At 44.6% G+C, this 23,609-nt stretch overlaps 1 protein-coding gene across 1 annotated transcript in view; it reads right to left on the minus strand.

Annotated features, from left to right (window-relative positions):
• Positions 1 to 3,705: 3,705 nt before the first annotated feature.
• Positions 3,706 to 23,609, minus strand: part of LOC122543913 (uncharacterized) — a 65,543-nt gene continuing 45,639 nt past the window's right edge. The window contains exons 3-4 of the transcript XR_015754566.1: positions 19,035 to 19,128; positions 3,706 to 5,561 (exon numbers count right to left, since the gene is read on the minus strand). The gene's annotated coding sequence lies outside the window, so the exon portion shown is untranslated. The remainder of the gene's footprint in view (positions 5,562 to 19,034; positions 19,129 to 23,609) is intronic.

Consider the following 23,609-nt stretch of genomic DNA (forward strand, 5'->3'; position numbering starts at 1 on the left):
CAAACAAAGCTTTTCATTGTACTTAGGTTCATGTGACCACAATAAATCAAATCCAAATCCAATCAGTCCATCATACCTGTTTCAGCTCGGGCATTACAAAGGATATGTGAGAGTAGAAATGCATGATAAATGTGTTCAGGTATGAAATGTTTACTGGAAGGGGAAAGCTGACGAAGATATTGGGGAAAGCTATTGAGATCTGACTGCAGGAGCAGCAAATACATTGTACAGCGTGCTGGTGAACTTTGAATTCAGGTTGATGGACCTAACATGGTTTCATTATGCCACGCTGCTACAGAAGATAGTATGGTAGTACTTCTTAGTATTGTGATGTATGAAGCTGGTCATAAATTCAACTGGTATGCTTTCTTTTATTGGTCAGAGTACTGAGTACAGGAGTTGGGAAGTCATGTTGTGGCTGTACAGGACATTGGTTATGCCACTGTTGGAATATTGCGTGCAATTCTGGACTCCTTCCTATCGGAAGGATGTTGTGAAACTTGAAAGGGTTCAGAAACGATTTACAAGGATGTTGCCAGGGTTGGAGGATTTGAGCTATAGGGAGATGCTGAACAGGCTGGGGCTGTTTTCCCTGGAGCGTCAGAGGCTGAGGGGTGACCTTATGGAGGTTTACAAAATTATGAGGGGCATGGATAGGATAAATAGGCAAAGTCTTTTCCCTGGGTTGGGGGAGTCCAGAACGGGAGGGCATAGGCTTAGGGTGAGAGGGGAAAGATATAAAAGAGACCTAAGGGGCAACTTTTTCACACAGAGGGTGGTACATGTATGGAATGAGCTGCCAGAGGAAGTGGTGGAGGCTGGTACAATTGCAACATTTAAGAGACATTTGGATGGGTATATGAATAGGAAGGGTTTGGAGGGATATGGGCCTGGTGCTGGGACTAGATTGGGTTGGGTACGGACAGGTTGGACTGAAGGATCTGTTTCTGTTCTGTACATCTCTATGACTCTATGATCATAAGAGCTCCACTGCAGGAAATTCATTTTTCCAGCACAAGGGGGCGTCTTTACGTAACACATGTTATATAGACAACCCTTTCATGTAAAACATCGCACTCCATCTTGGAGCATGGCATTTTATTTGTCGCTGTGTGTGTTCTGAAGGTGCTTTGCACCGTCTGGGTATCTATTTGCCAGACTCTTACCATCTGCTTAGTGTGACACAGTTGAATTGTGAAGCCAGAGTTGTAACATGTGCTCACCTTCAAACTGACAGAAAACAGAAAGCCTGTGCAAAAGGTGTCAGACTATGGTAGCACAGTGGAGCAGTGGGAGTGTGCTGGGGACAAAGGCCGATGGATTAAATCTATCCTCTGCTATGTGCATTTTCCCATTATTGCTGCGAATGTGCATGAGCCACTGCCTAGACTGTTACTGCAATCTCCATTTTGATTAGCTTCCTGTTTTCCTGTAACTCCAACCATCTGGAAGAAACATCACATATTGACACTGGGGCCGAGGCTGGACAGGTTCATGTCAATGGCATCGTGTAGGAGATAGGTCCACTTGAAAATAGATCAGAAAACTGGGAGACTTCTCCTTTGCTGTGCTGTGTCAGCTTTGAGATTCCAAGTGAAATCGGAGCTGGACCCAACAGAATGTGGGCCGTTAGACGAAGGGTATTTTTACACAGCCAGGACACATTCAGAAGAGTACATAACAATGGGAGGCAGAAATGCTCATACCCACAGAGTACTTAGTTTTCACAGAGTATTGATGGTTGGAGTTTTGTGTTCTGTCCCAGTGCACAGCCAATATATACTCTGCCTGAGAGAATATTAGGAGACAGGGAAGACAGTGCATCTGCAGACCCCATTTTTTCCCAGTTGATTTCAACCTTACTGCGAAGCTTCTTCCAAGGATGTCTACGTTCTCCTCCTCTCTCTACAAAGATGTCAGTGAGTCCCTCTCTCACCGTACTCCCCAAGTTCACCCACTTGACAATCTTCCTTCCCACCTATCTTCCCCACCCTCCTCTCTGACGTATCACCTTTAACCCCACCTCCATCCACCCATCACACTCTCAGCTACCTTCTCCCCAGCCCCACCCCACCACCACCCCCTTTCCCATTTACCTCTCTACTTCTGTGGCTCCCAAACCTCATTCCTGATGAAGGGCTCAGGCCCGAAACGTCGACTTTCCTGCTCCTCGGATGCTGCCTGACCTGCTGTGCTTTTCCAGCACTAGACTTTCAACTCTGAGAGAATATTGACCTGGTGCCTCTTAGCGTTATGATATAGCAAAGCAAATGTTCACCCCCTTATTATCATTTTACTAAAGGAAGTACTTTTTTTTGCAGAAAACAGCGGAATCATTGTGGAACAGAGAAAGCACCATCATGGCATCCTTCACGGATCTATGTTGTTTGTAGTTTATCTTTGGTAGTACAGATTTAATGGACAGAACACCACTTCTGGACTGTATCATTCAATGTGCTTTTACTGTTATACAGAGCAAAACTGCCACTCGCACCAGCCAAGTCCTTTCCCTCAAACGCACAGTCCTTTTCTTGGAAGATGGGAGGTCATAGTGAAGATCCAAGACCCCTCAAGAGGGGCCTCTTGGTTAGGGATCGGCCAAAGGAATTGACAAATGTGATCTATTCAAGTTAGCAAGGGTCATTAGTTTATTGAATTAAGATACCTTGACGCAATTCTATCCAGCAACACAGAGACTGAAGCTTCTATGTTGTGGTGAAGTTGCGTAATTACATTTGAAAATTACACATTATTTATGTTTTTTAAGTAATAATACAACCTTAATCACAAGAAAGACCAATCACATATAATAAGGTGACATGATTTACAGCAAATTAATCCAATGATATTTCCTGGGAAAGGGTTCTTAATTACTAAAAAAAAGTCCAAGCAACTGTAATATGGTGATATGATTGAAGACAGGCTAATCCAATGGTACTTTTTAAGAAGGATTTCTTTATTTATGTAAATTGTCATGCCATGTATCAGATCAAGGTTAGTTCAAATGGTCAATTAATGTGTCAGTATTCATTTTATAAAAACTCTCTTATCTTTGAACTGCAACTTAATTCTGCAAATCAGCAGTATGTTCAGCAGTATGGTTCACAGGCCATTTTATAGTGTTCTTTTAAATCGAGAAACTATTTTGTAATAATAAAAATCTTCATATTTTTGTTGCCTAAATTCAAATTTTAGATCCTCAATGGGTGGGGGTCCAATTATCTTCTCCAATTCTCTGACACCCTGAGATGATTTTTATTGTAAATTCAGATTGATCTGGATGATAAATAGGTTTCCTGTGATAGGAGCAATGTGGTGAAGTTTGTACACATTACTTTCAACATGTCAGATCTACCGGACACATTACTGTAATTCCCCACCAACTTCAGACAGCACTGCTCTCCCAGAAGGTTCAGTGTACCAGAGACAGAATTATGAATCCCAGCGTAAGTGTTTCAGCTTATGAAACCTCACATCTGTGAACATTTCAATGGAAGCTTTCAAATTGTCAGAACTGATAAGAGATTTAGACCTTCGGAATTTAAAAATAGCCATTTTCTTCTAAGACTTGAAAAGAAGTTCTCTGCAGGCCAGAATATAGAACTGAGAGTAATGAGATAAGAAATTAAGAAGTTGAGATAAGAGGGATTCTCTGGGATTGAGTAGCTCTAAAAGGTATTGCTGGGAAATAAGTTGAAAACGTGGTTTATATTAAGATCTTTATTAGTTGTCATACACACACATATATTGTATGTACATATACATATCACTGTTTTTATTTCCATTCTTTGTGCAATAAATTTGTGCCCTTTTGTTGAAGAACATTTGTGGCTTATGTGTACAGCGACACATGTGCCTCCATGTTCAATGACTAATAACCATGGTCATGATAGAATAAAATATAATCTCCAGATCTATCAAGCTAGGTTTCATTCTGGGATCTGACTTTTCCCCATTAGGGGATGATTGGACAACCAAATAAAAGTGAGGAGAGCCTCCAGTGATCTCTTCCAGGATTTTGTGTTGTTTGATTTGATTTGATTTATTGTCACATGTACCTAAGTTCCTAACACTATGGACAATTTAGCATAGCCAATCCACCCTGACCTGCGCATCTTTGGACTGTGGGAGGAAACCCACGCAGACACAGGGAGAATGTACAAACTCCACACAGTCGCCTGAGGCGGGAATCAAACCCAGGTCCCTGGTGCTGTGAGTTAAAGTGCTAACCACTGAGCCACTGTGCTGCCCCTAATGGATGAGGTTGTAGGAGAGCACTACCAGGGCAGAATGGGTCTTTGCGCAGTAGCGAGCTGTGTAAATGGAGTCCATGGATGGAAGCTTGGCTTCAGTGATGGTCTGGGATGTGCACACCACCCTCTGTAGTTTCTCACGGTCCAGAGCAGTTGCCCAGGTCATTGTACACCTGGACTTTCAATGGTGCATCTGTAAAAGTTGGCACCTGAGGAAGAAGAGGCGCTGTTCCTTCTTGACTTTCACATCCAGGTGGGAAGTCCAGGACAGATTGTCAGTTATCGGAATTTGTGTCTTATAATATCCCAGAGTCTTTTTTTTTGTTACCCCCACACTACTGTTGCAGTAGAGTTTATCTTTCCCCACAACAGCCAGGTTGTGTGTGTACATTCAGGCACTCAGAGAAGACACGTTGTGCAAAATACTTTATTCAATATTTGCACCACCAGAAAAACACCCATATGGTCAGAGAACCAATATCAGAATTACTCTGCAGAAGTCCTGCAAATAAACCCACACGACATTAAATTCCAGGTGGCTTTGCCTGTAGTTCAAACAACAATCAGCAGAGGGCAGCATTAAACAAAACAGTGGAACTGAACTCATTGTCTCCCATTGCATTTTACAAACACATGCATTCTTGTTGTGGTTCTGTTCGCCGAGCTGGGAATTTGTGTTGCAGACGTTTCGTCCCCTGTCTAGGTGACATCCTCAGTGCTTGGGAGCCTCCTGTGAAGCGCTTCTGTGATGTTTCCTCCGGCATTTATAGTGGTTTGAATCTGTCGCTTCCGGTTGTCAGTTCCAGCTGTCCGCTGCAATGGTCGGTATATTGGGTCCAGGTCGATGTGCTTATTGATTGAATCTTTGGATGAGTGCCATGCCTCTAGGAATTCCCTGGCTGTTCTTTGTTTGGCTTGTCCTATGATAGTAGTGTTGTCCCAGTTGAACTCATGTTGCTAGTCATCTGTGTGTGTGGCTACTAAGGATAGCTGGTCGTGTCGTTTCGTGGCTCGTTGCTGTTCATGGATACGGATTGTTAGCTGTCTTCCTGTTTGTCCTCTGTAACAGTCTTACCGCAAATTCAACCCAAACTCTGGGTCAGATATGTGGATGGCACCTTTGTTATCATTAAAATCACGGAAATAGAGAACACACACCGGATCATCAAGGCCACACTCACAGGAGTCCGATTCACTAGAGAGGAAGAAAAGGACAACCAACTCCTATTCCTAGGCGTGATGGTACAGAGAACACCGAACGGTGTTCATCAAAACAGAGAATGAAACCACCTTGACCACCATTCCAGACTGCAAGAGAAGTATAAGAGAATATGTTATGATCCCAACTGTTGGTCATACTGTACAAGTTCAATTCACGAGTGAAGACTAGCATGATAGATCATTTTGAGCTTTGTGCTTTGGTGACCGCAGTGGTCAGTCACTCACATAGAAATCTATAAAATTCAAACAGCATTAGACAAGGTAAATGCAGGAGGGATTTCCCAGATGAGCCAGGAACCCAGGACCAGGGGTCACGGTCTAAGGTTAGGTACTTAGAGCTGAGGTGAAGAGACGTTTTCTCACTCAGAAAGTGGTGAGCCTGTGGAAATCCTTTCCACACAAAGTGGTTGAGGTTAAAACATTGAATGCTTTCAAAAGGAGTTGGATCTAGTTCTGAGGGCTGTAAGGATCATGGGCTTTGGGTGAAAGCAGGAACAGGATACTGAGTTTGATGATCCACACAATGATCATATTGAATGGTGGAACAGGCTGGGAGGGTTCCTCCTCCTCCAATTTTCTATGTTTCTCTCTGACAATGGTCTTTCAGAAACACACACAAATATATTCCACAGATGGAAAAACAAACAAAAAATGCATACACCAGACACGTTTTGAAAGATCCTTTTCCCGGAAGTGTTCTTCACAGACATTCAATCCCAGGGAAGTATCACTGCCATAGTAATCCAGAAACTTGGCATCTCCAGCAGCATTTGTGCAGAGAGAACAATCATGAACATTTTGCGTCCAGTGATCCTTTGTCAGACCTGATAAAGAACTGAGTTCTGACAACAACTCTGAAAGATATACAAACAGAAATTGCTGGAGAAACTCAACAGGTCTGCTGCAGATTTTCAAAACTCTGGTAGACCCACTGGGGTACGCTGAGCAGATCCAGGCACCACACCAGATAGATATAGGTAGAATACATTGGACTTGGGGGGAGTGCAGTGGAGGTTCACCTAGACTTCAAAGATTAAGTTATGAGGAGGGATTACACAGCTTAGACCTGTTTTTTCTAGAATTTAAAAGGTAAAGCGGGTGATCTGGTCGATGTCTTCAAGATGTTAATGGGAAAAGACAGGATGATTAAAGATAAACTAATTCCACTGATCGGTGGCTTAAGAACTAGAGGACATAGTCTGAGAATTAGGGCCGGACGGTTCAGGAAAGATGTTAGAAGATGCTTTTTTTTAGATTAGATTACATTACAGTGTGGAAACAGGCCCTTCGGCCCAACAAGTCCACACCGCCCCGCTGAAGCGCAACCCACCCATGCCCCTATATTTACCCCTTACCTAATACTATGGGCAATTTAGCATGGCCAATTCACCTGACCTGCACATCTTTGGACTGTGGGAGGAAACCGGAGCACCCGGAGGAAACCCACGCAGACACGGGGAGAATGTGCAAACTCCACACAGTCAGTCGCCTGAGGCGGGAATTGAACCCGGGTCTCTGGCGCTGTGAGGCAACAGTGCTAACCGTTGTGCCACCGTGCCACCCACCTTTTATTTCTGACAAGGGGTCGCTGGACATGAAACATTAATCTGTTTTTCTCTCTGTGGATGCAGTCAGGCCTGCTGAGTTTCTCTTGTGCTTTCTGATGAAATTGTCTTTCCTTGTCATCTAGATTATTTTTAAATTGTTTACATATGGTCTTTAACCCAACAAATTTGTCTTAAAATTTTGTGATATACTGTCTGCGAAATTGAAACAATTGACCGTGGTCCACATAAATAACAGCTTCTGTAATATTATTGGATACGTGGATTTTAAGCTGCTGCGTAGTCAACAGCAGATCAGAATGACTGGCCCCCACTCTGACCACTCATTCCGCTGCCTCTTGTGAAGTTCCAATGAATCTCCATGTTCAGGTGAAGAACATGACCTCATCTCTGAATCAGACTCTTTACAGACCAATCGCAGCTTTCATGGAATCCCTACAGTGTGGAAACAGGCCCTTCGGCTCAACAAGTCCACACTGACCCTCCGAAGAGTAACCCATCCAGACCCATTCCCCTACATTATACTTAGCCCTGACTAATGAACCCAACCTGCACATCCACAAACACTATGGGGCAATTTAGCATGGCCAATCCACCCTGACCTGCACATCTTTGGACTGTGGGAGGAAACCGGAGCACCCGGAGAAAACCCCACACAGACACGGGGGAGAATGTGCAAACTCCACACAGACAGTCGCCTGAGGCTGGAATCGAACCTGGGACCCTGAGATAGCACTGCTAACCACTGAGCCGCTGTGCCACTCCATGTCATATGTTCTTTGAATCATCATGTTTTATCGCTCTGACAGAGAATTCTCAAGAACACGATGGGCTCAATAACCTCATTCTGAGTGGCTGAAACATATGGAGTTTATGCAGCACAGATTATACAGTCATTTCATCCCCCCAGGATTCAGTTATATTACTGGCTGTAACATTTATTTTACTCTTTCCTTTTTCAGGCTTCAAACTGATCACAACTCAAACTCTTTCTGATTCTGATTAAAGGTCGCGAATGTGAAACATGAACTCTGTCTCGATTTCCATGACTCTGGCTGTGGTACGATTCCCAGAAGGATGGTTGATCTCATTTGGGCAGCAATAAAGACCAGGCATTGGTTCAATTTTCTTGCCAGCTTTTGGCTCATTTGTCACGAGGTATGATTCCTCCTTCACGCTAGCTACGAGATTGCGAGAGATTCCAGGCTTGAATCCCAAACTAGCCCTCGCCCTCCTTTCCTGACGGAGAAGATGGGGTTAATGGAAATTGACTTAAAAGTGCAACGAAATTGTCACACTCGGAGAACATAGAAGCTTGTCTATTTTAACTGGCAAACGGGTTTTGAATTTATCCTTTTACAACATGGTGGCTCACTCCTGCCTCACAGGGCCAGGAACCCGGGTTCGATTCCACTTGAGCAGCTGCCTGCGCAGAAACAGACATTCTCCCGGTCTCTGTGCGGGTTTCCTCCGGGCGCTCGTGCCCTCCCACAGTCCGAAGATGTGCAGGTGAGGAGAACTGGCCTTGGGAAGTGCAGGGATAAGGTGAGGGGGGAGTGCTTGCGTGTGATGCTCTTTGGAGGGTCAGGACATAATCGATGGGTCAAATGGCCTGCTTCCACGCTGTAAGGATGCCATGATTCTAACACTAAACAGCGTTCGTTGAAAACACAACAGATGGCAATTTGTGGAACTACTGTGGGTTTGAATGGGGTACCAAGAAACTGCAGCTCACTGCTTCTGTGCAAAGTGAAACCACCACCCAACACTCTACTGAACGTGCTACTTCAATGACTATGTTCGGGAGGAATGTTCTAGAACACTCGGACAGAGCTGAACTTCTTTTTTTTTCCTGGTATCGGTAACTTCTCTGGCAATTCACCCGGAGGGGGGGGGGTCCTTCAGGAGACCTTCCATCTCAGGATTGTGGGTGAGAACCTGGAAGAGTTAAACAGATGCTGAGCTAAATAGGAATGGCCATGTTCTTTAGTCGAGCTTTGCGTAACATAATGGCCAAGAGGCAGAGTCGTTCAGGACAGCCTGAGGAAAGATAAAGGAAAAACTGGTTTGGAGACAGAATGGGGGTTGAAGCAAACATGGCCAGCAATAGAACCAGGCTGGAGCAAGATAAGAGCTTGGAATCTGGAAATGTGACAATTCGTGTCAACAGTTATCTTCACTGGTATGGATTAGATTAGATTACATTACATTACAGTGTGGAAACAGGCCCTTCGGCCCAACAAGTCCACACCGACCCGCCAATGCGCAACCCACCCATACCCCTACATTTACCCCTATACCTAACACTACGGGCAATTTAGCATGGCCAATCCACCTGACCTGCACATCTTTGGACTGTGGGAGGAAACCGGAGCACCCGGAGGAAACCCACGCAGACACGGGGAGAACGTGCAAACTCCACACAGTCAGTCGCCTGAGGCGGGTATTGAACCCGGGTCCCTGGCACTGTGAGGCAACAGTGCTAACCACTGTGCCACAAATGAAACACAATCTGCAGCCATTTAAGAACTCAGGCTTTATTGACATTCTTTTTCTTTGACAACATATTGGACTACATCAGAACACAGCAAAGGATTAACTCTGCTGCTCTGAATCAATTGTCAAATTTAGACCACACATAGGCAGAATGGCTCGTTTCCCGCTCTCAAGAGCATTAATGAATCAGATAGGCTTTTAGGGTTGATATCCACATCTGTATTTATTGATGAAATTCATTTATATAAGATTCACCAACTGCTGTGTCATGGTTAAGACTTTTGCACCCAGAACATGATATGCCTCATAATTGCTGATTAATGCCATTATGATCAGCCATTAACTCAAATATTTTTAATCAAATTGTGATGGACCTCTGCCTCAGTAGCAATTTTTCTTCCTGCCATCGACAGCCCAGAAACAGACCCTTCAATTCAACTCATCCATGCATATCCTAAATTAATCTAGTCCCATTTGTCAGCATTTGGTTCATATCCCTCTAAACCCTTCTTAATCATGTATCCACCCAGATTCCTTTTAAATGCTATAATTGTACCAGCCTCCACCACTTTCTCTGGCAGCTCATTCCATACATGCACCACCCTCTGTGTGGAAAAAGTGCCCCTTAGATCCCTTTTAAATCTTTCCCCTTCACCTTAAACCTATGCCCTCCTGAACCATGGGGAAAAAAAGACCTTAGGTATTCACCCTATCTGTGCTCTCCATGATTTTATAAACCTCTATAAGTCACTCCTCAGCCTCCGATGCTCCACAGAAAATAGCCTTTGTCTATTCAGCCTCTCCCTGTAGCTCAAACCCACCAACCCTGGCAACATCCTTGTAAATCTTTCCTGCACCCTCGAGTTTACGACAGGGACACTAGAATTTAATTCAAAAGACTGTCCAGCTCAGCTGTCAATAAACTCATCAACTGAGGAGCCACAGACCAGTGGGCTAGAGAGTGCTTCAAATCCTTGCCAGTGAAGATATGTCTCCTCACCTCCGTTCTAACAGACTGGCCTATTATACAGAGGACATAAGCCCAGTTGCAAATGTTGCAGCCAGGGGAATCAGCCCCTTAGAGTCAAAGACCTGAGGAATTGTATGACCATGCACATTCGAATTCCAGGCAGGCTGCTGTTGGCTTGCCTGGTGCTGTGTTTTTAATTCGTAATGATTATCAAAAATTGCCTGACACCCCAAATAAATCTGAGCTTGATTCGAGATTAAAGGACCATTAACTATTTGCTGTTAAATATTAGCTGACTGCTTTGCTTCCTCAATTCCGGAAAAAATGACCTGGAAAACAAAAAGAGGTGAAGTTTCTTGACCCACAAATCAGCAAAAGTTATAAAAATACTCAACAGTCACTTGGCAGATGTGATAGCAGCTTGTTCACACAGGGATTGTAACAAATCCATTTGGCACAGATTAACCTGAAAGAGCAACTGATGGCAGTGTGTGCTTCTAGAGAGAGACCGAAGCAGCACTGGATTTGAAATAGAGGAGACGGCAGACAGGCTGCAGAATCAATTTGTATCAGCCTTAGAATTGAAGAAATGGAAAAACTGCCAATTAGACGAGGAAGCCAAGGTGCAGTAGTCTGAGAAGACCAATCCTTTCTTAGTAAGGGTGGAAAGACAGAATATGAATAAGACCAAAGCAGCAGAATGTCAAAACTTCCATAGGACTATCTGGAAGATGAATAGGGAAGCTCTTGCCACTGTCCTGGTCAATGGTCACCCCTCAATCATCAACACAAAAACTCCACTCATTCTGCCCTTGCTGTTTGGGGAAGTTTGCCGAGTGGGTATAGCATGTCTCCTCCATCTTAACAATCTGCACATTTGAAAAAAACATTTCATTGGCAGCCATGTGCTTTGAGCTGGCCCCTGGTGGTGAAAGGCGTTATGGAAATGGAAGTCGATGCATTGTTGAATCTCAGTCTTCAGGTGCCTGAGTGCAGTCAATGGAGACAGTTGTGATAATCATACTAACTATTTGTATTACACCGTTACTGTGCTGAATTTCAATTATTCTTTGACAAGTTATTCTGACCAAGATGGTTAGCAGGTTAAGAGTGAAAGCAGCCCTCCTGTTCACTGCAGCATTCTCTGTTTACTCCACCTCAATGTCTAGGTAAAAGACAATTCTATGGATAGTTACAGGCCATATAGTCACACAGCATGGAAACGGACTCTTCAGTGCGACCAGTCCATGTTGAACATAGTCCCAAATTAAACTAGTCCCCCCTGCCTGCTCCTGGCCCATATTCCTCCAGACCTTTCCTATTCATGTACTTATCTAAGTGTCTTTTAAACATTGGAATTGTGCCCACATCCAGCACTTCCTCAGTAAGTTCAATCCACACACAAAGCACTCTCTGTGGAGAAAATTTGCCCTTGATTTATTTTTAAAAATCTCTCTCCTCTTAGCTGAAACATATGCTGCCCCAGTCTTGAAGTCCCCCATCCTGGGGAAAAGGCAGCTTCAACAGAAACATAGAATTATAGAAGATAGGCCCTTCCAGTTTAGTCTACCATTCATCACGATCATGGCTGATCGCCCAATAGCCTAGTCTTACTTTCTTACCATAACCTTTGATCCCACTCATTCCAAGAGCTATATTTAGTCACCTCTTGAATACATTAAATGTTTTGGCATCAACTCCTTCCTGTGGTAATGAATTCCACAGGCTCACCCCTCTTTGGGTGAAGAAATGTCTCCTCATCTCTGTCCTAAATGGTCTACCCCTGAATCCTCAGACTGTGACCCCTGGTTCTGGACACATCCACCATCAGAAACGTCCTCCCTGCATCTATCTTGTCTGGTCATGTTAGAATTTTATAAGTCTCTATGAGACTCCCCCCCACTCGTCCGAAAACCAATGAAAACACATCCTGACTTTGTCAATCTCTCCTCATATGTCGGTCCCGCCATCCCCGGGATCAGCCTGATAAACCGTCGCTGCACTCCCTTGACAGCACAAGCATCTTCTCTCAGAAAAGGAGACCAAAACTGTGCATAATGTTCTAGATGTGGCCTCACCAAGGCCCTGTATAACTGCAACAACACATCCCTGCTCCTGTACTCGAAACCTCTCACAGTGAAGGCCAACATACCATTTACCTTCTTTACCGCCTGCTGCACCTGCATGCCTACCTTCAGCGACTGGTGCACAGGGACACCCAGGTCCCACGGCACACTCCCCTCTCCCAATGTACAGCCAATCTGCCTTCCTGTTTTTGCTTCCAAAGTGAATAACTTCACATTTATCCAACTTATACTGCACCTGCCATTGATGTGCCCACTCACCCAACCTGTCCAGATCATGCTGAAGGCTCTCTGCATCTTCATCACTGTTCACCCCTCCCACCCAACTTGGTATCATCTGCAAAGTTTGAGATGTTAGACTTTGTTCCCTCATCCAAACCATTAATACATACTGTGAATAGCTGGGCACCCAGCACCGATCCCTGTGCCACCCCACTAGTCACTGCCCATCGTTTTGTAAAGGACCCGTTAATTCCAACTCTTTTTTTCCTCTCTGCCAACCAGTTTTCTGTCCTTTTCAGTGCACTTCCCCCAATCCCACGTGCGTTAATCTGGCCCAATAATCCCTTATGCCACACTTTGTCAAACGCTTTCTGAAAATCCAAATATACCACATCAACCAGTTTTCTGTCCTTTTCAGTGCACTTCCCCCAATCCCACGTGCGTTAATCTTGCACAATGATCTCTTATGCAGGACTTTCTTAAAGGTTTTCTGAAACTCTAAATATCCCACATTGACTGGCTCCCCCTTATCAACACTACTAGTTATAGCTTCATAGAATTTCAACAGATTTGTCAAGCATGATTTCCCCTTCGTAAATCCACACTGACTCTCTCTGATCCTGCCACTGCTTTCTAAATGCTCCACTATAAAGCCCTTGATAATGGGCCATTAACCCAATCTACACCCCTCATGATTTTATAAACTTCTGTTAGCTAGAACAAACAGAGTTATCTCTGGTTTGTTACTTGTGCCATGTGATAGCGAGGCAAGGAACAGGGAGAGATATCAGCTGAACACGTAGCTCAAGGACGGTGCAGGAGGGAAGGTTTCAGGTATATGGGTAATTGGGAGTCATTCTGGGGAAGGTGGGACCTCTACAAACAGGATGGTCTTTACTTGAGCCAGAGGGGTACAATACCCTTGTGGGGAAATTTGTTGGTGCTATTCAGGTGGATTTAAACTAGCTCAGCAAGGGGATGGGAACCTGTGGTGTAGTTGCAGTTCACAGGAGGATGAGAGTAAGGAGGAGATGGATAGGATTCTACGGTCACAGGAGTGTGCTGGCAGCCAGTAAGCAGGTTTGAAGTGTGTCGACTTCAACGCCAGGGATATCCAGAATAAGGTAGGTGAGCTTGGATAGGTACCTGGGACTTTGATGTTGTGGCCATTTCGGAAACATTGATAGAGCAGGGTCAGGAATGGATGTTGCAGGTTCCAGGTTTAGATCTTTCATTAACATAAGGGAAGGTGGTAAAAGAGGGGGAGGTGTGGCTTTGTTAGTCAAAGACAGTTTAACGGTGGTTGAAAGAACTTTTGACGAGGACTCGTCTTCTGAGGTAATATATTAGACATAGGAGTGGAAGTAAGGCCATTCAGCCCATCCAGTCCACTCTGCCATTCAATCATAGCTGATGGGCATTTCAACTCCACTTACCCCCACTCTCCCCGTAGCCTTTCATTCCTTGTGAGATCAAGAATTTATCAATCTCTGCCTTGAAGACACCCAACGTCCCGGCCTCCACTGCGCTCCGCGGCAGTGAATTCCACAGGCCCACCACTCACTGGCTGAAGAAATGCCTCCTCATTTCCATTCTAAATTGACCCCCTCTAATTCTAAGGTTGTGGCCACGGGTCCTAGTCTCCCTGCCTAACGGAAACACCTTCCCAGCGTCCACCCTTTCTGAGCCATGCATTATCTTCTAAGTTTCTAATGGACGTCCCCTCAACCTTCTAAACTCTAATGAATACAATCCCAGGATCCTCAGCTGATCATCATACGTTAGGCCTACCATTCCAGGGATCATCCGTGTGAATCTCCGCTGGACACGCTCCAGTGCCAGTATGTCCTTCCTGAGGTGTGGAGCCCAAAATTGGACACAGTATTCTAAATGGGGCCTAACTGGAGCCTTATAAAATTTCAGAAGCACATTTACATTCCAACCTTTTTGAGATAAATGACAACATTTCATTTGCTTTTTTAACACGGACTTAACCTGCAAGTTAACCTTTAGAGAATCCTGGACTAGCACTCCCCGATCCCTTTGTACTTTGGTTTGATGAATTTTCTCACCATTTAGAAAATAATCCGTCCCTGTATTCTTTTTTCCAAAGTGCAGGACCTCACATTTGCTCAAGTTGAATTTCATCAGCCATTTCCTGGACCACTCCCCTAAACTGTCTAAATCTTTCTGCAGCCTCCTCACCTCCTCAGTACTGCCTGCCGGTCCGCCTAACTTAGTATCATTGGCGAACTTCATTAGAATGCCCGCAGTCCCTTCATCCAGGTTATTAATATATAAAGTGAACATCTGTGGCCCTGACACTGAACCCTGCAGGACACCACTTATCACCAGTTGCCATTCCAAAAAAGAGCCTTTTATCCCAACTCTCTGCCTTCTGTCAGACTGCCAATGCTCAATCCATGCCAGTAGCTCACCTCAACTTACTCAGCAGCCTCCCGTGAGACACCTTATCAAAGACCTTTTGAAAGTCTAGATAAACAACATCCGCTGAGTTTCTCTGGTCTAACCTACTTGTTACTTCGTCAAAGAATTCTAACAGGTTTGTCAGGCACGACCTCCCCTTACTGAATCCATGCTGACTTGTTCTAATCCGACCCTGCACTTCCAAGAATTTAGAAACCTCATCCTTAATGATGGATTCTAGAATTTTACCGACAACTGAGGTTAGGCTAATTGCCCTATAATTTTCCATCTTTTGTCTTGATCCTTTCTTGAACAAGGGGGTTACAACAGCGATTATCCAATCATCTGGGACTTTCCCTGACTCCAGTGATTTTTGTAAGATCACAACCCACGCCTCCCTTATTTCTTCAGCCACCTCCCTCAGAGTACTTTCTCCTTTGTCTTGATCTTTAGTCATCATTGTCTCCAGGTTTAGTACCAGAGGACTGGAGGATTGCAAACGTTGTGCCCTTGTTCAAGTAGGGCAGTAGCGATGACCCAGGTAATTATAGACCAGTGAGCCTTATGTTTGTTGTAGGAAAAGTTTTGGAAAGGATTATAAGAGATAGGATTTATAATCATCTAGCAAGCAACAATTTGATTAGAGATAGTCAACATGGTTTCATCAAGGGCAGGTCGTGTCTCACAAACCTCATTGAGTTTTTTGAGAAGGTGACCAAGCATGTGGATGAGAGTAGGGTATTTGACGTGGTATACATGGACTTCAGTAAAGCCTTTGATAAGGTTCCACATGGTAGGCTGTTGGAGAAAATGCAGAGGCATGGGATTGAGGGTGATTTAGCAGTTTGGATTAGAAACTGGCTCTCTGTAAGAAGAGAGATGGTTGATGGAAAATACTCAGCCTGGAGTCCAGTTACTAGTGACATGCCACAAGGATCTGTTTTGGGACCACTGCTGTTTGTCATTTATATAAATGACTTGGATGCAGGCATAGGTGGATGGGTTAGTAAGTTTGCAGATGACACTAAAGTCGGTGGAGTAGTGGACAGTGTGGAAAAATGTTGCAGGTTGCAGGGGGACTTGGATAAACTGCAGAACTGGGCTGAGAGGTGGCAAATGGAGTTCAATGCAGATAAATGTGAGGTGATGCACTTTGGGAAGAATAACAGAAAGGCAGAGTACTGGGTCAATGGAAAGATTCTTGGTAGTGTGGATGTGTAGTGGGATCTTGGTGTCCATGTACATAGATCCCTGAAAGTTGCCACCCAGGTTGATAGTGCTGTTAAGAAGGCATATGGTGTGTTAGGTTTTATTGGTAGAGGGATTAAGTTCCGGAGTCATGATGTCATGCTGCAACTATACAAAACGTTAGTGCGGCCGCACTTAGAATATTGTGTACAGATCACGTCGCTCCATTACAGGAAGGATGTGGAAGCACTGGAAAGGGAAAGCATGTGGAAAAGGTGCAGAGGAGATTTACCAGGTGTTGCTGATCTGAGGGAAGGTCTTATGAAGAAAGACTTGGGCCTGTTGTCATTGGAGAGAAGAAGGCTAAGAGGGGATTTTATAGAGACATACAAAATGATCAGAGGATTAGATAGGGTAGACAGTGAGAGTTATTGAGTCTTAGAGATGTACAGCATGGAAATAGACCCTTCGGTACAACCCGTCCATGCCAACCAGATATCCCAACCCAATCTAGTCCCACCTGCCAGCACCCGGCCCTTATCCCTCCAAACTCTTCCTATTCATATACCCATCCAGATGCCTTTTAAATGTTGCAATTGTACCAGCCTCCACCACTTCCTCTGGCAGCTCATTCCATACACGTACCACCCTCTTTGTGAAAACGTTGCCCCTTACGTCTCTTCTATATCTTTCCCCTCTAACCCTAAACCTATGCCCTCTAGTTCTGGACTCCCCCACCCCAGGGAAAAGATTTTGCCTATTTACCCTATCCATGCCCCTCATAATTTTGTAAACCTCTATAAGGTCAGCCCTCAGCCTCCGACGCTCCAGGGAAAACAGCCCCAGCCTGTTCAGCCTCTCCCTATAGCTCAAGTCCTCCAACCCTGACAACATCCTTGTAAATCTTTTCTGAACCCTTCCAAGTTTCACAACATCGTTCCGATAGGAAGGAGACCAGAATTGCACGTTGGCTTGTACGAGGGGACATAGCTGCAAATTGAGGGGTGATAGATTTAAGACAGATGTCAGACGCAGGTTCTCTCCTCAGGAAGTGGTCAGGGCGTGGAATGCACTGCCTGTCAATGTAGTTAACTCAGCCACAGCAGGGGCATTTAAACAGCTCTTGGATAAGCAGATGGATGAAGATGAGATAGTGTAAAGGGATAGGCTTAGATTGGTTGACAGGTCAGTGCAACGTCAAGGGCCAATCGACTTCTTCTCCGCTGTATTATTCTATGTTCTATAATGTCACCTCTCAACATCCTATACTCCACTGAAAAAATCCCAGTCTATCCAGCCTTTCTTTGTAACTCAAAGCTTCCATACCCAGCAACATCCTGGTAAATCTCTTCTGAACCCACTCTGTCTTAATAATATCCTGCCTATAACAGGGTAACCAGAACTGGACACAGTGCTCCAGAAGAGGCCTCACCAATGTCCTGCACAACCTCAACATGACGTTCTCAACTCCGACACTCAAGAAGTCTGAACAATGAAGATAAGTGAACTAAACATCTTTTTAACCACCCTGTCTACCTGTGACAAAAACTTCAAAGAATTATGTACCTTAACCCCTTAGTCCCTCTGTTCTACAACATTATTCAAGGCCCTACCATGAATTGTACATGTCCTGTCCCTGTTTGTTGGGACCAAAATGCAATACCTTGGCATTTATTCAGATTGAACTCCATTTGTTACTTTTCAGCCCATACACAAGCTTGTTGGGTATGTTCATTTCAGCTCATCTTATTTTCAGCTAATGGAAAACTAACTGAAACACAGGATGGTGATAAAGAACTCAAAACAGCAGATATCTGTTTCACCTCAGTACTGATGTTTCCAACATACAGGCTTTGGCAGCAATGGTGAGTTTGATATTCGGGTTAGCTCCATATTACAAGATGGATCGAGGACAACTGGAGAAGCTGTAAGAAAGGTTTGTTGAAATTATGCTCGTTAAAAAGTTTCAGACCGGTTGAAACTGTTCTCTCTAAAAGGCAGACTGAGGGCAGTTGTGATTTAGGCTTTAAAGATATGGAATGGTGTGAGGGGTTAGAAAATTAAAAAGATAATTCCACTTGTGAATGGACAGGAATAAATAATAGTTAGTCTTAATCCTGAACGTTTAATACTGGAGTATCAATAGGCTGAGAAATTGGGGAAACCTTTACTCATTTGTGAAGCATCTAGATGCTCTCTCTCTGGTACATCTATACTGCTGCATCAGTAAACGAGATGATCAGATGACTCAGACTGCCTAACTGAAATTCAGAACCAACTTCTTGAGACAGAAATAAAACCAGAAAATGCTACAAGCACTCACACATCTGGCAACATCTGTTGATTCCAAAACAGGGTTAACATTTCAGATCTGTTCTTGAATGGAATACGCTTTTGTTGAAAGGTCACAGACTCTAGATTTCTCCTTCCAGAGGTGCAGGAAGATTTGGTGAAAACTCCAGCATTTTCAGTTGGTATTTCACGTTTAAAGAATCTGGTTTTTGATAGTTGGTGATGAACACAAACGTAGGGCTCATTACCAGAAGGTTTTAAGACCTTAGTTTCAGCTAGAATCTCACAGATAAAATCCTACCATAAGACTACTCACCAACAGCAAGTGCGAAGGACCTTCCCCAGTATATCACACTGGAGAGTCCTCTCAGATATTCATGTGTGCAGAACAATCGACTCTGTATCCCCACCTGTCAATATTCAAAGGTTAAAAATGCAGAGGAAAGCAGTTTTGAAGAGTTATATCGTACTTGAAACATTAACTCTATTCTCACTTATACATTTAATGGTAAGGTCCTATGGAGTGTTGCTGAACAAAGAGACCTTGGAGTGCAGGTTCATAGCTCCTTGAAAGTGGAGTCGCAGGTAGATAGGATAGCGAAGAAGGCGTTTTGTATGCTTTCCTTTATTGGTCAGAGTACTGAGTACAGGAGTTGGGAGGTCATGTTGCGGGAGTACAGGACATTGGTTAGGCCACTGTTGGAATATTGAATGCAATTCTGGTCTCCTTCCTATCCAAAAGATGTGAAACATGAAAGGGTTCAGAAAACATTTACAAGAATGCTGCCAGGGTTGGAGGATTTGAGCTAAAGAGAGAGGCTGAATAGGCTGGGGCTGTTTTCCCTGGAGCATCGGAGGCTGAGGGGTGACCTTACAGAGGTTTACAAAATTATGAGGGGCATGGATAGGATAAATAGATAAAATATTTTCCCTGGGGTTGGGCAGTCCAGAACTAGAGGGTTTAGGGTGAGAGGGGAAAGATATAGAAGAGACCTAAGGGGCAACTTTTTCACACAGAGGGTGGTACGTGTATGGAATGAGCTGCCAGAGGAAGTGGTGGAGACTGGTACAATTGCAACATTTAAGAGGCATTTGGATGGGTATATGAATAGGAAGGGTTTGGAGGGATATGGGCCGGGTGCTGGCAGGTGGGACTAGATTGGGTTGGGATATCTGGTCAGCATGGACAGGTTGGGCCGAATGGTCTGCTTCCGTGCTATACATCTCTAAGACTCTTTGAGATGCTGCCAGACCTGCAGGGCTCCCGATTTGTTACAAGTTCAGTAGATTTGATCTCCAGTCAGCACATTCTTACACATGAAAATACTAACCTTAAATGTTCTACACACAGGGAGAGGATACTTCTTATTGCCTATCCCTAATTGTTCAGAGGGTTGTTAAGAGTCAACTATATTGCTGTGGGTCTGGAGTCACACGTAGGCCAGACCAGGTAAGGATGGCAGGAGAAAGTGAGGACTGCAGACGTTGGCGATCAGAGTCAAAACGTGTGGCGCTGGAAAAACACAGCCGGTCAGGCAGCATCTGAGGAGCAGGACAGCCGACGTTTTGAGCATAAGCTCTTCATCAGGAATGTGGGGCAGCCCAAGGGGGCTGAGAGTTAAATGGGATGGGGTTGGGGCTGGGGGTGAAGTAGCTGAGAGTGCAATAGGTAGATGAAGGTGGGGGGTGATGGTGATAGGTCAGAGAGGAGGGTGCAGCAGGTAGATGGGAAGGAAGAGGGATTGGTAGGACAGTTCGGGGAGAGGTGCTAAGGTGGAGGGTTGGATCTGGAATAAGGTTGGGGGGGGGGGTGAGGGAGGGGAGGTGAGGAAACTGGTGAAATCAACATTGATCCTGTGTGGTTGGAGGGTCGCAAGGCAGAAGATGAGGTGTTCTTCCTTAAGGATAGAATTTGGTGGTGGAGGTGGCCCAGGACGTGCATGTCCTTGGTGGAGTGGGAAGGAGAGGTAAAGTGTTTGGCCACAGGGCGGTGGGGTTGTTCAGTGTGTGTGCCCCAGAGATGTTCTCTGAAGGGTAAGGATGGCAGTTTCCTTTCCCTGAAGGACATGAGTGAACCAGATGGGGTTTTCTGACAATGGTCTCGTGGTCACCATTTGGCTGTTTTTTTAACTGAATTCAAATTCCACCATCTACTGTGGCAGGATTTGAACCCAAGTCCCCAGGACATTCCCTGGATCTCTGGGTTGACAGTCCAGCGATGTAGATGTTCTGCCAAACGGTCACCCAGTCTGCGCTTCATTTCCTCAGTGTAGAGACTACATTGTGAGCAGCAAATGCAGTGGACTAGATTGAGTGAAGTACAGGTAAAGTGCTGCTTCACCTGGAAGGTGTGTTCGGGGCCTTAGATGTTGAGGAAGGAGGAAGTACACTGGCCTGGGTTACACCTTCTGACTTTACAGGACAAGGTGCTGTGGGGCTGAGGGGATGTGTTGGGATTGGAGAAGGATGTGGGTATCCCAGAGGGAACAGTCCCTACGAAATGTCCACCTTCTTCCTCAGCCGAGGATTCTCCAGCAGGGTGGGGTGACAGGGCCCTCACCCCCTTATTCTGGGATTGTTGCCTCCCCCTCCCTCCTCATATCCCCCAAAGTCCTCGATTCCACACCAAGGGGAAATGTTCTTTCAGCATCTACCCTGTCATTAATTGCAAACTTTCTATGTTTCTATCAGATATCCTTCCATTTTTCTAAACTTGATTGAATTGAGGCCTAGTCAGGTCAAGTACTCGATTTCCCCTTACATAACAAATCTCCTCATGGGACATAGGAAGAGAGTATGAAGGATCAGGAGAAAGCTGTTTGACCTCTCAGGTTGTCTTCACCATTCAATAAGAACGTTGCTGATTGGTTGTGGACTCAGTTCCACCTTCCCAAATTATGCTGATATCCCTTTTGTAGCCAATCATCAATTGATTGCCGTCTTAAATATATACAACAATTCATCATCCAAAACTCAAGGAAAACCACTTCGCCTTTCAAATGGACACAAGGACTCTTATGAGTGGCTCTCAAAGGCCATGTGACTTCTCTTGCACATTCAACTGCAATCAAAAGTAACCAATGAGATATTGTTATCTTAAGACGTAATTTGAAAGGGTCAAGAATTTCAGTAACGATGAACCTTTCGAAGACCCTTGGTTGGGGGGAGTTCAAAAATGGGGGGCATATTTTTAAGGTGAGGGGGGAAAGATATAAAAGAGACCTGACGGGCATCTTTTTCACACAGGTGGTGGTCTGTACGTGGAATTAATTGCCAGAGGAAGTGGCACTTGCAGATATAGTTATAACAGTTAATAGACATTGGATTTGGAAGGATATGGGCCAAAGGGACTAGTATTAGTTCGGAAACTTTGTCGGTATAGGTAAGTTAGACCGAAGGGACTGTTTCCAAGCTGTATGGCCCTATCACTGACAGCTTTTGTAGTATTGAACAAGATATATTTCAAGGAATTCCAGTGTAACTGACTTTGCTTTGTGGAACAATGATTAATCAAAGTTAACATTTGCAGCCATTTTGTTTGTGACAAAAGCTGGCTGAGGATAGCCATTTTGAGGAGAACCACCTGACCACCAGGGGTCAGAGTTCTTAGAAACAGCCACTACTTCTCAACAGTATCCAGGACAAAACAGCTCCAGGATTCCTGGCCTGGATCAAGTTGTCAGGAGCCACAAGCTGCAGGGTAACAAAGGCGGTTTCATGCACCGCCAAGAACTGCTCTCTTTAGTCCACCTGTGGGGGCAACCACCAACTATTCAACTCCAGAAACTATCGCAGCTGTTGGATTTGGCTCCAGGTTTTCAATTCCTTCAATTCAGAAAGGGGCAATCAAGGTCAAGCAAGCCACACCTTCAACGAATAATAGAGACTGATCTCATTTACATCTTAATATGTACATGTTATCGTTAAATACTTTAAATTACTGTATCTCAGTGGAGAACATTATCAATTCTGGTCTCCTTCCTCCTGGAAGGATGTTGTGAAAGGGTTCAGAAAATACTAAAAGGATGTTGCCAGGGTTGGAGGATTTGAGCTATAGGGAGAGGTTGAATAGGCTGGAGCTGTTTTCCCTGGAGTGTCGGAGACTGAGGAGTGACCTTAGAGAGGTGTATAAAATCATGAGGGGCATGGATAGGGTAAATAGACAAAGTCTCTTCCCTGGGGTGGGGGAGTCCAGAACTAGAGGGCATAGGTTTAGGGTGTGAGGGGAAAGATATAAAAGAGACCAAAGGGACAACGTTTTCACACAAAGGGTGGTACATAAATGGAATGAGCTGCCAGAGGAAGTGGTGGAGGCTGGTACAATTGCAACATTTAAAAGGCATCTGGATGGGTATGTGAATAGGAAGGGTTTGGAGGGATATGGGCTGAGTGCTGGCAGGTGGGATAAGATTGGGTTGGAATATCTGGTCAGCATGGACGGGTTGGACTGAAGGAAGTGGTGGATGTGAGTACAGTTACAACATTTAAAAGACATTTGGATATGTACACAAATAAGAAATGTTTGGAGGGATATAGGCAAGAAGCAGGCAGATGGAACTAATTTAATTTCGGATTATGTTTGGCATGGACTGGTTAGACCGAAGAGTCCGTTGCTGTATGATTCTATATGGACTGTGGTAACATATACACAGGGGACCAGGCGCTGTCCATGGTCAAAGTGGTGACTAGTCCTCTCACCCCAGTATGTACACATGTGTATACACACACACACATATTTCCTGATTACACTGGAGAGGAGGAGCTGACTGTACTATATTGTCCCATCAAGGCCCATAGGTTACCTGCACTTGTTTTGGAGACAGTGCCTCCTGCTGGCTGAGCTGTGTCTGAACTTCTTGAATTGGAACAAAATTCAGGGGGTGTTCTGCTT

This window comes from Chiloscyllium plagiosum, unplaced genomic scaffold, assembly GCF_037043375.1.
Source record: "Chiloscyllium plagiosum isolate Xiang-an unplaced genomic scaffold, Cpla_swu_hap1 HiC_scaffold_46, whole genome shotgun sequence".
NCBI classification, from domain to species: Eukaryota; Metazoa; Chordata; class Chondrichthyes; order Orectolobiformes; family Hemiscylliidae; genus Chiloscyllium; species Chiloscyllium plagiosum.